General features: G+C 40.6%; 1 protein-coding gene across 3 annotated transcripts in view; it reads right to left on the bottom strand.

Moving 5' to 3' along the window:
• The window catches only part of cacnb2a (calcium channel, voltage-dependent, beta 2a), a 92,341-nt gene that overhangs the window by 45,249 nt on the left and 29,899 nt on the right, over positions 1-17,193 (bottom strand). The window lies entirely within an intron of this gene.

Raw genomic sequence — 17,193 nt, 5'->3', positions numbered from 1 at the left:
AATATCGATAGCAGCGTCCCTAGCAACAAGTAACAAGTAGTTAATAATAATAAAAGACATTAAGAAAAAGGCATTTTAAACAGTCATTAAAAAGCAACACAATCTACCTGCATTGCATTACTCTAAACGTGTAATAACGTGCCAGTAGGTGGTTTGGGTTAAAAAGCTGTCAAGTTTACAGTGTTAACAAAATAAAATATACTGCCGTTTCTGGTTTAGTTTACGACGGATATATTTAGTTATTGTTTTGATATTTGTAACACAAAAGCGATGAAAAAAAAACACAGCAACACAGAAAAGATGGTCTTAACATGACCCAGCGGTCTAGTAGTTAATAAAAAACAATAATATCAAAACAAAATATTACGACTAACTTTATTGTGAAATTCAAACTGAACGGTAAAAGAATAGTTTCCGGTCTATCCTGAGCCCGATCTCTGTAAATAAATACGACGTGTAATATATTTAATGCAGTCGAACCATTTATTACAATGCATTCATGTGATGACTTTCAAAGAGTAAAGCAAGCACTGCTGAATAAAGTATGATTTTATCTTTTACGAAACGTTTTTTTTCATATGGAATGCAGTTGGAGGTCAACCAATCATAGAGCTTGAGAACTAATCACGGGGTTTGTCAAACAGAGCACAAGGTTTAGTCCTAAACGATAGCTGGGGATTCTGGGTAGTGTAGTGTCTTCTGCCATCCTTTACTCCGAAAAAATATTTGTTTCTCCGAATCGAAGGGGAAAAATCCAAAAGCATTGCACACAATTTAAACCAATCAATGTTGTGTAATTAACAAGGATAATCTGGTGTTTTTAGTCGATGAGTAGTGCAGATATCACTGTAAAATCAATCGACAGTAAGGGGAATACTTACTTCCGGGCGTACAATTCTCCGTTATCCAATGGGAATGGACGCTCACATTGCCTTTAAGGGCAGCCGACACAAACGAATGCCGTGCTTCCATGAGCGTCAAATCTCGCCGCAGATGGGAATACATTGCAATCAGTTGAAAGCTATTTGCGTCCCTTTATGAAGCTGAAGGAGCCTAGGAGCGTCACAACTGCACGCCACGGGACCCTGACCAAACGTCGCTCCTGGACGATTATGGAGTGAGAGTGTGTTGTACTGAAAGGTTGTGTGGAATGGTCGTGATACATATGGGTAGCGGAGAAAAAGGAAAGAAATTATACCAAATGTAGCATCACCAGTTAGCATGACATGGATTGGGTTTTGAGTGACAGGTTTCAGTTCAAGTTTTAAATTCATATAGAATTTGAATTTAGGGTTAACAAAAAAATGAGCATTTAATAATATTTTGTGCATACTGAATGTTAACAACTTTTGTTTGTGCTTTTCTAAAACGTTTTATGTTTTGGGCCGTTTTGCTGTTAGTATTATTATATAAACACAACAGTAAAAACCTAGGAAGGGGGGAAAGAGACAGGGGATGAGATGAAGCAAAGGGCCCCTGGTTGGATTCAAACCGGGGCCCCAACTGTTTAACAGATTTACCTGGGTGCTCGGACAGCTCCTGACTCTCCTCCTCTGCTTGGAGTTTGCCAGTCCCCATGGATACAGAGCTGCTCTGGCTGTCAGATGTTGTGTTTGGACTGCTTGTTTCCTGTCAGCAAACAGCAACTCATCAGACTTGATACATGAACGTTTATTTATATGAGTGTCTTTGGACCTGGTTATTTGAATTGACTACACATTCATCATATTATGCTGTATCTAGTTTATAATTTGTAGCATTACATTTTCTCCATAAGGCCATCACAAAAAGCAACTCTCGAGTTTCAGATCAAAAGGCTGACCTGGCTGGTGTTGGCAGAGACATGGGATGCCATCTGGACGTGGCTAGTTTCTGGACTGAGACACGCGGAAGTGTCCAGGCTGAAGCGGCTGGCCAGAGCTCCCTTGTTGGTCAAGGTGATAGTCCATGAAACAGTTTGGCCGACTACGTGCGAACCAAAGTCAATGAACTGGTTGTCAACTTTCATCTAGAGAGAGGATACATTTATATACAGAAATTAGCGTTAGCAATGAAGATTTTTTTAAGTACAGAGTTTAACATACATAACATTCATATTTGTTCCATAATTATTGTTCCAATTTTCCCTTATATTAGATAGATAGATACTTTATTTATCCTATTTTTACTTATATTACTATAAGGCCAATAAATACAATGTGGTATACCCAAACGCTCACAAAAATATGCAAAGCTAGAAAAATAGCAAAGCATGAAAATAATATAGGTCATTTGAATGTAATTTCCTCTAGGAGTGCTACACAGCATGACTCACATCACATTTCTTTATGGTGCATCTGACGGGCACAGAGAAGGGACCCACTGCTGATGCAAACCGGACCTCTCCCTCCAGATCCTCGTTGATCTGAGGTGATCAGATAATGGGACAATGTGTTGCTTCATAACACCATAACTTTGATATTTGATAAATCCACAGACATTTGATTCTTAAATTCGAATAACAGCGAGCAGATTGTTCTTTTGACTTTGTTGATGAGAAACAGAAGAAAGCTGTATACAAGTTTAACAACTTCCAATATTTTCATTCTTCACAAGGTTACATGTATGTACTGTTTTTGGATTGAACTATCATTTTAGATCTTATTTGAAATAATATAAAGGTGCTGCAGGGAATATCTCAGTCCTCTGTACCTCTTGTTGCCTTGCACAGCTCATACATATCTAAGATTACGATATGCAGAGCCACAGGATTAAGCCAAGACTCCATTGTGTAACTCTTACACTGTTCATCTGATGTGGATGTAAAAACACGCAAATAAAACGCTAACACCATAATGTGTTAATTACTCAGTTTTAAATCCAATGTGGTAAAGAACAGTCAACACAACACAAAATGTGCCATTGATTGCACTGAAAGGAAATACATGTATTATATATATACAGTATTATGAAAGTCTGAACAATGGTTTATTCCATTTAATAACTAATATATGTTTTAGTTTTTGTAACATTTCACAGATATAAAAAGTCTTCAGTCTTTTAACAATCAAATGTGTAGAAGTTTGAAAGGAGGGGGTGTTACTAACCATAGGTTGAAAAACAGCCTGCGTGTCACAGGACATCCCAGTGGATAAAGAACCAGGTGGATCAAAGCTGAAAGGCAAATCACATTAAGCTCTGAATAAGAAAATCTGCATTTTTCAACAAAAGAAACCCCACAACAGCATATAAATATGGATATTACAGTTAAGACATTTTCTTCAGAGTTGAATAATGTAAAGATATGAGTAACACAATTTAAAAGCAGTGTTTGTTTCGTCTTTGCGTGGCTTCACACATGTAGATAACATACATAACAGAAAACAAGACAAAACAAGAACACCACAGAATGCGTACAACTTCAGGAGGAAATACATTCAACAGAATACCAGCATTAGCAGCAGCTTCAGATAAAATGCAAAATCTCCTGAGAGCGGATGAGCTGAAGAGCCGAGGTCAACAGTCAACCTGATGCTCAGTTTCAACCACGCACAAGACGAAGAGGAGAACAAAAGCTATTGTTCCTAAGGAAAACACTGCACTGTAGAACAGATGGTTTGGTATCATTTTATATTATTATCGCACTGTTACCAAACGTTTCTTTCCAGTCGAGAAAAGAACCATGAGCACTGTGAGCTATTTCAATGCAACATGTGTATCTCATCTCACAGCACATGTTTACAACAACCCCAAGCTGCCTGAGGAGCTTCACAACTTGCCGCCCTTCGAAAGACACAAGAGGAGAGCCGATCGATATGAATATAGCAGGCAGCCAGCCAGAGGAGCACGGAGGATTCTGAAAAATAAATAGATAAGCTCGAGAAATCAATTCAACTACTACCATAATGAGGAAGAAGCTACAGTTAGAATACATAAAAGATACCAAGCCTTTGTCTTACGGCCTTCACAAAGGTTTCATCGTATTCATTTGGACATTTTCATGCATGCAGTGGGTGTTTTCATGTATAAATGATGAGGTGTTGGCCTGCAGGTAGTTCAAAACAAAGCTGGAAAGGGTTCATATTAGTTTTCTTATGTCAACTTGCCAAACTCTGTGAGGAAGGAGAATTAATTCTGCACTTTTCCTTCTGTTACAAATCAATCAAGGATAAACAGATACACAATTAATACAGGACAGCATGGGGTGAATAAAGTCAAAGTGAAATTCTTTCTTTAACACATATGCAAATATATCTATGTGCATTTTATTTTTTTACGTACTTATTCAATGATATCACCAAGAATAAGGCATTCAAGTTTTGTGAATCTTTCTGTGATTACAGTGCCTCCTTTATTAACGTCCTCTAATATTTGCAGGACGTTTTGTCCCAAATGACAGAGCTGTAAACTGATTGGTCCACTAATTGTTTACACTGTATGAACAAGAGACAAAGTAAGCTAACCTTCGCTGTTGCTACAAGTCATGGGAAAACAGCGAGTTGTAAGGACCACACTAGCATCTAACATGACAAAAGTGACATTGACATGCTTTTTAATGGGCTGCAGCTGACTAGCCAATTAGCTCTCTAGCCTGACGTTAACAGGGCACTTTTCCCTGGTGGATGATTGTTCTGTCACTTCAGCTAAAAGTGAGACACACATGTGTTCATGTTTGCTAATATGATTAGTAGTATCATTTAGCAGGAAAGCTAATGGGTTGTGGGAAGTTGTTTGAATTCTGTGGATCTTGTGTTGTGTAGCAGACTGCCGTCTACGATACAAACAAACTTTTCCAGAACTAAACAATGTTTAAAATGTGTCTGTAGAAGAACAGAACATTTAAAGACATTGAAACTGCTAGTTATAAATGTCACATTGAACTTTCATCAGCATTTATTTTTCTTTAATGCTAATTTCCATCCTTATTGGTACCATTCATCTTTCATGGCTTCAGGACAGCTGGTATGAAAATACACGTGAAGATAAAATAGAGCAGTTCACTTGGGATTAAATGCTAAGTGAGGCAGTGTTTCAGAAAGCCCGTTCCAGCCTTATACAGTATAACGCACTGCAAACGAGGCCATATACTTTACACCATATTTATTGCAGTCAACTGAAGTGATGAAGCTGGGACCGTGGCTGTACAGTGTCACTAACTATGCCGGGTGTTCTATTTTAAATTCTGGCCCATTGGTTTCTCCTACAGTAAATCAATAAGCATTCTCAGATCATTATTCAGTTCAGCAGAGCTCACACCCCCCCATGCTCTTAACCATGTCGGAAGGCGATCTACAGTGAAGCATCAAGTCTCTGAAAATGCTTGTGAAGATTACCTGAATACTGTTTCTGTAGTGTGTGAGAGCTTGATCTCTTGACTTAGAATACTTTGCTAGAATATAATGCTTGTTCCTGCATGGTAATGGTATTTGCCCTACGAGAAAAACGTAGTAGTCCTAGGTGATTGTTTTGAATACGAAAGATACACTGGCATGATATAGGAAATAAAGCTCCACTGCGGTTTTGACTGATGTTCGTACTAAATAATACATTTTTGGACTCACTCTGTTTATTTGTTCTTCATTAGCAAAAGTTGTGGATAGTAAATGATATCACCTTGGTTCCAGAAAACAGTAGATCACATTTTGGTAAGAGAATAGCTTGACACGTCCTAAACAAATCATGATTTTTAAATAGCCTATCTATTATCAATAGCGACTGCAATTTTCTATATTACTCCACCCAAGTGAGAGACATGTTTTGTTGCCTTTGAAAAGATTCAACCATTTTAGATCAATTATTTTACAGCAGTTTCTATTGGCATCAAAATGACTATTAGGATACCTTACAGATCAGATTTAGTTGCTTTTTTTGATTACTGAAACACAGTTTAAAAGGTTTTCTTACTAGTTAATGCTCCATTGTCCTCAAATTGTTACATTTTGTCGAGTACCAATATTAGTACTAGTTAATCGAACACCAATTCTGGCAGTCCTGGGCTGTTGTTTTAACCTAGTGGAGAGGGGATACAGCAGATCCAATTATTGAATGAAATGAACATACACAGAATGCCCTAAATGAAAGCTTTGTTGACAGTTTAAAAGGTTTTTCAATGTTAAGGATTCATCTTTATTAAGTTATCATAATGAATCCAAATAGAAGCTAAAACATCAATACAGTACAAGTTATGATAAAGCAATTTCTATTAGATTTTGTTTAATTAAGTAAAACATTCTAGACTACTACTTATATGCAAACACAGAAACAAAGTCAGACAGGTGTTAAGCATCAAAAAACTCAAATTACTAAGACAAAAATCCATTGGAGTCAATACAATGCGAGTACAATCAACACCTGCTGAATTGAAGCTATATTAAAACAAACATTCTCAATAAAACGTTAGTTCACTTTACTGCTGCTGAGCAACATTTGTGGCTGGGGAAGAAAAATTGCACAACTTTGGCTCAACATCTCTCGTGTTGATGCATACTTTAAACAAAGAAAACTGTCTTTGTCTTGGTATTTGGTGTTTTGATTGGTAACATCATTTTTCCCAACACCTTGTAAATATGTACAAAAACTGCCTGCCATCTGGGGAGTTCAGGATCTGCTATAACAAGTGATATGAGCCAAGAGTGACTAAAATGTCAGGTTTCTGGGAGATGGCCATCTAACAGCATGCTGGTTGACGAGGGCGATAACTGGTCAAACCATACCATGTAAAGCTGTATAAGCAAAACCCCTGATTGTATTGATCTGAATTAGGGCTTTATAGCTTTTGAATTTAATTAATTTTCTATTTTACTCCTTTCAGTAATTTCAGGGAATATTAATGAAATGGCTGAGTATGGCACATTATTGCGATATTACACAATAACCCTACTTGTCAGGCTTCAAGGAATACGTTTCAGAAGCTTGGACAAATGAACATCTCCAGCGTGTTTGAATTCAAAACGTCAATGGGGGCTCCGAGAGAGGTTAGAGAGGCTGCATCAGCACCAGTTATTTCCCAATTTAGAAAGAAAAGCAAAGAATGGCACTGAGGGGTTTCTAGAGTGGATAGATATTTGTATACTTCATTAGATTGTTCATCCTATCACATGGAAAGTATTTCTTGAAAGTTCCTCCCCTTTTCCAAACTGTTTCCATTGACGGCTTCTCCAATGTCTTTGTGTAACAAACCATCTGGTGGGGAAACTAATAAAGCTTTATCATGAAGACATTTTGTTTGTATCTTTCAGAACTGATGAATCTAATGTAAAAAAATAACAGCAGGGAGCTCCTGTTATAATTATGTGTATTAATCTTATTCATTTTCAAACAATTTTTACTTTCAAATTGTGTTTTATCCTGAACTATCTGAAGAAAGATTGAGTGTACTGTCAGTAACATGAAAGAAAGATGGCAAGATGAGTGGATTTAATCAACACTATAACACAGTAAGTGCATGTTTGCTACATGTGAGTTAAGATCAGAGAACTATAAAGTGATGTGTTCAGACAAGTGGTCCAGTGCTAATGCTGGAGAAGAACGGCATCAGTAGTTTCCGGCTGACCCTGCTGTAGCCTGGGAGACTCTTCGCTCAGCCAGGCAGAAAGAAGAGAGAAGAAGAAACCACATCAAGTCACGGGGGAGCTGACGGGAAAGTGATACACAGCGAGTGACCTGGAGAACAATGCATCTCTTCCCCTGCCTGTGGGCTGCTGGCAGGCGTAGAGAAAGAAGCAGGAGAAGGCAGAGACGTAGACTGACTCATTGAGTCTCATGAGAGGAGCTGAGATCGTGTGGAGCCAAGCTGGCGTCCATATGTGGGAGGACAGGCTCTGCTTTCACGTCCACTCCATTGTCTCTTTACATGACAACAAGTGGTGGTATTGAGTGGTGATGCATCAACAGATGTTCCCATGTGGTAGTTAAAGCTGTCAAAAATGCAGTATGTAGGAGCTTTAACATTTAAACCCAACACCTGTAGCTATTGTCACAAAACCTGAATTTGAAACACTCAAGCATCCTTTGCTTTTCTTTTGCCCGATAATCCATAAATAGAATCAATCAATCAATCCGATTTTTAAATAGCTACATTAAAGAGGGCCTATTATGCTTTAGAATAGAATAGAATAGAATAGTTTAATTTCATTATGTATACATGTACAATGAGATAAATAAATGCTTCTCCCTTTCAAGGGTGCCATCAAAACAAAACACATCACAACATAAGACAACAAATACACGCAGCATACATACTTAGGAATAAGGAATATAAAAATAAAATCTGTTGGGGAAATATTTTCCAAGGCCCATAACTTTGACCCAGTTTATCAGTTCAAACTGTCCTGACTGAGCACAGGCTTGGCAGTGTTTTGTCTCCCTGTTCCTGCCTGTTGGCGTCAGCTGATAGAGGTGTTATGATTCTATCTTGTTATGCACAATGTTGATTATTCTCTCTGAACTAACTAAATAGATGGACCTGGGGTAGAGTTCTTCAGATTTGACGTGGCAACTCTACCGTGAAGTCAGAACCTCTGGCTCTTGGACTTGTTTTGTGAATTCTCCAGCCGAAGCTCCTAAATAAACCATCAGTGTTTGACATCAAAGCTCCTGCTCTTCCCGTGTCTCCTTCCTGAGTCGGTGACTCCCACTGCATTGCTACACAGAAGTTTCCCCCACAAAATCTATAATGTAATAAATAATAATAGTAGGTGTGTATTTATAATAATAATAATAATAATGATATATATGTATATATATACAGAGTCACATTTATTTCACATGTAGGATGAGTAAGAGGTATGACTTTCAGGTGTTAAGAGCAATGATGGCTCTTGGGGTAAAAGCTGTCTTTGAGTCTGTTTGTTTTGGATGTGATACACCTGTAGCGCCTGCCGGAGGGCAGCAGGTTGAACAGGTGACAGCCAGGGTGTGAACTGTCCTTAAAAATGTTTTTGGCTCTTCTGAGGCAGCGGGAGGTGTAACTGTCCATCAGGGAGGGGAGAGGGCAGCCGATGATCCTCTGTGCTGCTTTTACAACTCTCTGGAGCCTCGTCCTGTCGGCCTTACTGCTGCTGGCATAACACACTGGGATGCAGTATGTTAATAGGCTCTCAGTGGTAGAGCGGTAGAACGGGAGCACCTGCTTAGTGAATTCTTCTGATCCGTCAGGCAGATAGTGGAGTTTGTCTTCATCTTGATGTAGCTCTGTCTGAGAGAAGAAATCATGTTATTTTAGTGCCAACTCCCATCACTGTGTGGCACCTCGTACTCAGGAGAAACAGTGATTGAATATGTGTTGCAGTAGATTAGACAAGCTGTATTTCTTTTAATTTATGTTATGAGAGATTTGGACTCTGCACAATTTAAAGATGGAGCATACTGAGGCTGCAATAAAATATGATATTATGAGACCACAGCGGAGTGCTTGTACACTAAACCTAACCCGATTTAACTTGAGAATGTCTGCTTTTATCTTAATATTCAGATAAATCCTTGTCTTCAATGTATTATTTATTTGCTAGTATTGCAGGAAAGACACTCGAAGCTAAAGAGCGTTGTTAAACATTTAAATTCAGCCCGCCCCTCTTGCTGTGTGCCCTTGTTGCCAGATGAGTTTATAAAAATCAGTGGTGATGCGTGTATATCACCTCTGCAGCTTTCCTCCACATGTGCTTTTCATTGGACACTGAGGCAGTGAGAGAGAATTATGCACTTGTCTTTTAGCTGACACAGCATTTACGACGCAGCAGTCAGTCAGGACTCAATCACCTGCACGCAGCGGGAAGGGCACGGGTGGAGTGAAGGTGTGTGACGGGAACAATGGACGAATCAATCACGCCAGACACACTCGGCTGGACCGAACTTTCTTCCCTCTGCACCACAGGACCACAGGCGGAGTTGAGCTGCTGCTAACACACACACACACTTTCTCACTGTAACATGAAAGCACAGCGCAGTCCCTTCGGCAATCAGTAGCCGTCTGAGCCTTAAAACAGAGGAAATATGAAGAGTAACGCGGTGCTAATGAGTACTGCACGACACTGAGGGAAAAAATAAGGCAAAGGCAATAAAACCGGAGAAAAAAAAGGGAGGCAATAAGTCAAGAAGAAAGCCAGAGTTTGTGTGTGTGTGAATCTTTTAAAGCAGACTGGATGAAAGGAGGCGGGGAATTAAGAGGTGGCGTCCTCCATTGGGAAGCAAGGGACAGCGGTCAATAAAGGACACTGGGAAGAACTCCACCTCCTTCCCGTGCTGAGAAGGAACTTGTGTGTGTGTGTGTGTGTGGTTGTCTTAATCCACCAGCAGCTCAACCTGTGTGCCAGCCTGCCACTGTACCACTCTCTGCCACAGCGCAGCAGCACTGCAGAGGATTTGTCAGCCCAGAGGATCTGCTGGAGCCGGCACACAATTTGGGGTGGAGTAAACACTGCACCTCACTGCAACAGTCTGGAGATGGGTAGAGGATGACGAGGAGGAGAAAGGAGGACTTTTTTTTATCCTGAGACTTTCATGGTTTTTTTGGGGGGGGGGGTTTGGCGCACATGTGGGGGGTGGGTCGACAGCGGTAGGGGGCTGGTGTGGATACGTCAGTCCTTTGCTCACACCTCCGACCTTGTCATCTCCTCTGCGTCTTTCGGGTGGTCCGCAACACCCCTCTGGGTGAAGGGTGCCGGCATGGACCGAGGCTGAGCGGATGCCGCTGCCTGACAGGGAGTCTGTGAGACGGCCGTCCGCTCCCCGTCCGCCCTGGTCCCCTTCATGCCGTGCTGTGGGCTGGGCCATCGCCGGAGAGCACAGCTTCCATATGTGAGTTACAGGCTGATTTATCACAGAGGAGTGTGTGAGAGACATTGAGATAGAAGTATGCGTACCTAAAGCTCTTTATTATGATTGTCTCATGATGAATTGCTCCCTGCTGGGGTTTCAATGCATGCACAACTTCACTGAAAATGTACAGTGTTGCTTCAAAGCCCCAGACTGAAGGGATCAGTGGCCGCTTGCCAGCATCCCCCCTCAATGTTGATTCCCCCCCCGCTCTCTATCCTGAACCAGTCCTGACTGCTGCAGGATTTAGATGAAATATTTCAGCTGCACTGGCCCCACAGTTTTGTGCAGAGCTCCGTTTGCGCCGCCAGACACGATCAATCTTTTATATCATATTTATTCTGGGACACAGCTGAGGTTGTAATGTCGTTGACTTTAGAGGGGTCACACTGCAGGCACATGCTCCGGTGAGGGCTCCACTTTATTGGGCTTTGCTGTTTGGAATTAAAAGCTGTGTATTATGAGGAAAGGATCACTGTGGCTGTTTGACATAATGAAATGCAGAGGGAAGAAAATGTGTCTAAATTTGATGATGCATGCATTGGTTTTCAGTACTGTCCTTTGTTTTTTTATCTGTCATTCAGCTGTGGTTGATTTCTGTAGACTCCCTTGTTTAAAGCAATAAGGACAAAATAAATGTGGTTTAGCTTCAAGCATTTCTCTTTACACTGTTTACTAATAGAGAACATTTGTTTTTGTATGTAAACATCTTTGTTTTAATTTATTTGTATCCCATACACTCGACACATCTAGTACTGCAGATACAGATAGTCCTCCATATTTCAGTTCTACCACTAGATGGCCATATTTCACTTGTTCACACACACACACACACACACACACACACACACACACACACACACACACACACACACACACACACACACACACACACACACACACACACACTACTACTATACTACTACTACTACACTACACGACTACTACACACGACACACACTACTACTACGACAACACACTACACACACACACACACACACACACACACACACACACACACACACACACACACCTACACACACTCATACTGTATAAATGCATAAACACACCTTTTCCATGCAGAGAGCAAGCTTTAATTCTTTAAGACCCTTAAGGCTCAGATATAAAGTTTTTACGAGGTGTTCTTTTTTAATTTTACGGTCTGAAATGAGTTATGATCTCATTCCCATATCAAAGACAGAAGCCCATTGGATAAAATGTTCGGAGATCAGTTAGCCACGGGATCCTTGGATTGACCAAAGCAGTGATATGGCAATAGAGTAGGATATGTGTGATTAATGTGAGGACATACTCCTCTAATGTGACATAATTACATGGTATTACAGCTCACATGTAAGCAGTCATCGCTGTGCAGTTTCTATGATGTTTTACTCAGCTATTTATCTATCTACAACTATGTATTTATTTATCTATTCATTTTTACAAAGCGTTTATGAATCCGGTTCCATTTACAAACATGCAAATGTGTGTGTATTTGAACTTCCCACTTCTGCGGGCAGAACTGCTGGTGTATTTAATTTGAGAAACACATTGTGTGTTGGAGCAATATAATAGTCAATAACTGCAGAATGTGGTATATCTGATTGGTCTGTCGATTTCTTCAATTATTTTTTGTCCCGTCCCAGTCACGTGATAAATAGTGAAATAGACTCTCATCCTGCAGGAATTTCCAATCATCTCTGCCTATTGCACAGATAACCGTATATGCCGTCTTCTTAAGTGAAGGATAATTCATTTATTGATTCAGATCTGCTCTGAAATGTCATGGGTTCTGCCTTAGCCCATGCTACTACCGCTGTTAACCACGTTTCATTAGAACCATGCTATTGTTTTTACCCCAAACAATTGCTCTTTCTTGGAGGTAGAAAGGATCCCTTGAATTCTGGAAGGCCTCTTGATGCATTATGTAATACCAAGGGCTGTAAGTCATACACCAGTGTGTGATCTAAAATTCAGCCAAAAAAGGGCTGCTTTCTTTCTTTTCTTTCTTTTTGAGTTGACATTGAAAAGGGACCCAGACTTCTTGGCCCATTGTGACGTATCCTGTCTAGAAATTTGGAATTTGGAAGTGTCCATCTTGGGACGCCAACTTTATCCCAGCTATTACAGAGAAGGAACACCTGTGGTCCTGTGCAGACTGCTGTGGTTGGGTTACACAATCTGGATTTGCAGGCTGCAGTAGGCTGATTCGACATTTACTCTACAAGTGAGTAAGCTTTCATTTAACTGATGAGTGGATTAATGTAGGACCAGCTGTTGATACACGCGCTAAGCCCCATTTGTAAGGTGTTCGCGTGAAAACAATGTGGTGGAGTGTCACTGGCAACATGTGTTTGTGCTTAATGTCTGTGGTCAAGTTGAAATTAATATGATGACTGTTTAAACCAGACTCGCAGATGATAGTCCGGTAACTGTACTCGGTGCTGACCTTGAGAGGACCCCGGCTGCCGTGACACGCCACTCTTTCTCTGACACAGCTCTCACATGTTTCCAATATGCAGCACCAAACCACCGTTTTACGTCTGAAATGGGGCGGAACGTAATTCCGCTCTGGATGGAATGTGGAGCACGGAGACCCGGCCGGATGGGACTCCGTCTGAGAGACTGAGAGACCAGTCCCAGACACTCCTCACGGAAACTCTACTAATTGCAGACAGAAGGCCTTAACCCATGCTCCTGTTGGTTTTCTAGGCTTTTTCTGCTTGCCATAATGCTGCGGTAGAGCCAGTGATGTTAGCACTAAATACAAACAACATTTATTATTTACAAGTCTGTTTTTTGGTGGCACATGGTACAGTGCATACATATCCTAGCCTAGCATCAGTCATATTTTGCAGATAGCATTTAAATGTGTTTTTACGATTATCTTATTCTCATTGTCACTTTTTAGCCATTTATTGCCTTATATTATCTCAATGTTCTGCCGCAGTATAGAAATGACAAATAAGCCTGCAGACTTGCTAACTGCTGTACATTGAAAAATAGTATCAATACAAACTGGAAGTTCTATAGCTACCATTAACAATGAAAACAAGTTTGAAAAGACACAGAAGATTGTAATCAACCAAAGAAAATACTGAGCTTGTGCTAGTGGTGAGGTAATCTCCCTTGGCGAAAGTGAGACCTGGAATTCCCAGTTTTCCAGGCATTGGGAAGCACGCCCAGGGAGGACTGTCGGGCCAGCGCAGAGCAGACTGGAGCAGGGTTTCCTTGGCAGTAGCAGTGCGTTCTTTCACTTTTCCAGAAAGTACGGAAATGTCCGGAAACAGAGCAGCTAATTGGCCACAGAGGCCCTAAGGAATGTCTCGGATTTAGTTGGACTTTTGCTGCTTTTACATCATCTTTCACCTCACTGTGGACTGGAAAGTGTGATCTATATCTGTGAGGGCATATGTAGAGGATAGCTTCACTGCAGCCTGGAAACACTGATGTCAGTGAAACTGTGTGCTGAATACAGTGGGGCAAAAAGTATTTAGTCAGCCACCGATTGTGCAAGTTCTCCCACTTAAAAAGATGAGAGGCCTGTAATTTTCATCCTAGGTATACCTCAACTATGAGAGACAGAATGAGAAAGAAAGATCCAGAAAATCACAGTCTGATTTTTAAAGACTTTATTTGCAAATTATGGTGTAAAATAAGTATTTGGTCAATAACAAAAGTTCATCTCAATACTTTGTTATATACCCTTTGTTGGCAATGACAGAGGTCAAACGTTTTCTGTAAGTCTTCACAAGGTTTTCACACACTGTTGCTGGTATTTTGGCCCATTCCTCCATGCAGATCTCCTCTAGAGCAGTGATGTTTTGGGGCTGTCGCTGGGCAACACGGACTTTCAACTCCCTCCAAAGATTGTCTATGTGGTTGAGATCTGGAGACTGGCTAGGTCACTCCAGGACCTTGAAATGCTTCTTACGAAGCCACTCCTTCGTTGCCCGGGCGGTGTGTTTGGGATCATTGTCATGCTGAAAGACCCAGCCACGTTTCATCTTCAATGCCCTTGCTGATGGAAGGAGGTTGTCACTCAAAATCTCACGATACATGGCCCCATTCATTCTTTCCTTTACACGGATCAGTCGTCCTGGTCCCTTTGCAGAAAAACAGCCCCAAAGCATGATGTTTCCACCCCCATGTTTCACAGTAGGTCTATGCGTGTCCTTTGGATGCAAACTCAGCATTCTTTCTCCTCCCAAACACGTCTAGTTGAGTTTCTGCTACCAAAAAGTGTCTATTTTGGTTTCAATCTGACCATATGACATTCTCCAATCCTGCATTCTGGATCATCTAAATGCTCTCTAGCAAACTTCAGACGGGCTGGACAATAGTAATGGCTTAGCAGGGGGGACACTCTGGCACCTGCAGGATTTTGGAGTCCCTGGCGGCCGTAGTGGGTTACTGATGGTATGCCTTTGTTACTTTGGTCCCAGCTCTCTGCAGGTCCATTGACTACGGTCCCCCGTGTGGTTTGAGGATTATTTGCTCCACCTTTCTTGTGATCATTTGTGACCCCACGGGGTGAGATGATTGCGTGGAGCCCCCAGATCGAGGGAGATTATCAGTGGTCTTGTATGTCTATTCCATTTTCTAATAATTGCNACACACACACACACACACACACACACACACACACACACACACACACACACACACGACCCCCAGACCGGTCAATATGTGAGGAGAGAGTGAGGAAAAGAGAGTGTGTGTGTGTGTGTGTGTGTGTGTGTGTGTGTGTGTGTGTGTGTGTGTGTGTGTGTGTGTGTGTGTGTGTACAATGGCATGAGCTAAAACTGCTTCTTAAATCACATAAATACTAGAAAATACAACAAATATGTATATATATATATAAATGCAGATTACATATATATTTTATTGAGGCCATATGTATTCTAGATTCAGATGTATTTGTGTGTAAGGTTTAATTCAGTTTGTGGTTAGCACCACCCTTTGGCAGTGCACAGTATTGTACGTTGGAAATGTGTTTGAGCGGTTCATGTTAATTAACCTCTTTGCATGCAGGCTTTGTAAATGATGTATTCATGTGAAGCATGGTACATGTGTTGGTGAAAACACGCATTCATAATATAATGATTTGTGGCAATAGGTCAGCGCTATATTCTCTGCTATAAGCATCTAAAACAAGAATAATTGAGTTTATATGAACACACTCATCAAGGCTTTGACTGGGTTTGCCTGTGTCAAACGGGAAATTCATTATTAATTTACTCTCCTGGTAAACAAAAAGACAGTATTTGTGGTCAGATATTCCCTTTGCTGACTTTATAAGGAACCCTAAAAAAACATAGATGAATACAAGACAAATAATAGCAGTCAGTAAAATAGAAGAGAGAACTTATGACGTGTGAAACTGAAAATCGTCTGGGAGCATCAACTGAGTGAACAAAGCCAAGTGACCAAAATAACAGCTTTGTTAGGAAAGAAAACAGTTATCCTTCCAGCTTCCTTCTCAATCCAATAAATGTGCCTTTGGTATAACAGTAATCATATTTCATGCTGTCACTTTCTGTATAATTGCTCGCCTTGGAAACGTGCTTCCCTGCAACTTTCACTATCCTACCGAGCACAGCAAAGAAAAGACAGACACACCGCAATTAAAGTGTGCTAGTTTTAGTTACCTGCACCAGCAGCACCTGACAAGTTAATTCTTTGCAATCATGTAATTTCTCAAACAGCCGACATTACAAGGCCTGCATGTGTATATTTGGAGAGTGAACATGGCAAAGCGTGCTCAGGTGAACACTGTGAAGTCTCAACAAGGTGCTCAAAGTAAGATGCTCAGGTATTGTCTGCTAAAGACAGGAAATGACTGTAAACCTGTAAGTAGTGTACAGCTCTCTGTGAGCTGTCAGTGGATACGAGTGTCTGATTTCTCTTGTTGCCAGGCAACTTTATTTCCAACATGAAATGATGACAGGTTGGTACAGTAAATAACATGATCAAACATTTACAGTTACCGTTCACTTCCTCAGCGATGTTAACACAATTATCTGAATATAATAAAGGATACAAGTGGGAAAAGACAATTATCCTACATCCATCAACATCCTTCATCACAAGGATAAAGTAAACAAGAAGACAACATGCTGACATGAGATTGGTCACATTAAACTCCACTTCAACATCCTGCCTTTCATTTCTAAATGCGAAACGCATGCTTTTTATTTTGTTGCTTCTGAATAAAAAACAAAACAGAAAGTTCAACTTTTCACTGATGAAACCCAAACATTTGAAGCATTAAATATAATGTTCTTTTTGAAAAATGTTTCTGTGCTATGGCTTGGGTTGAGAATTTTAGAAAATATTTTTCTTCTTCAAAGTAACACATTTACATGGAACATAACATAACTGAAACTTTCAAATGTGTTT

The sequence above is a fragment of the Notothenia coriiceps genome, unplaced genomic scaffold (assembly GCF_000735185.1).
Source record: "Notothenia coriiceps isolate Sejong01 unplaced genomic scaffold, NC01 NC01_scaffold00000339, whole genome shotgun sequence".
Classification (NCBI taxonomy): Eukaryota; Metazoa; Chordata; class Actinopteri; order Perciformes; family Nototheniidae; genus Notothenia; species Notothenia coriiceps.
Note: the sequence above shows the minus strand (reverse complement) of the source record. Positions and strands in the feature narration are given on the sequence as shown.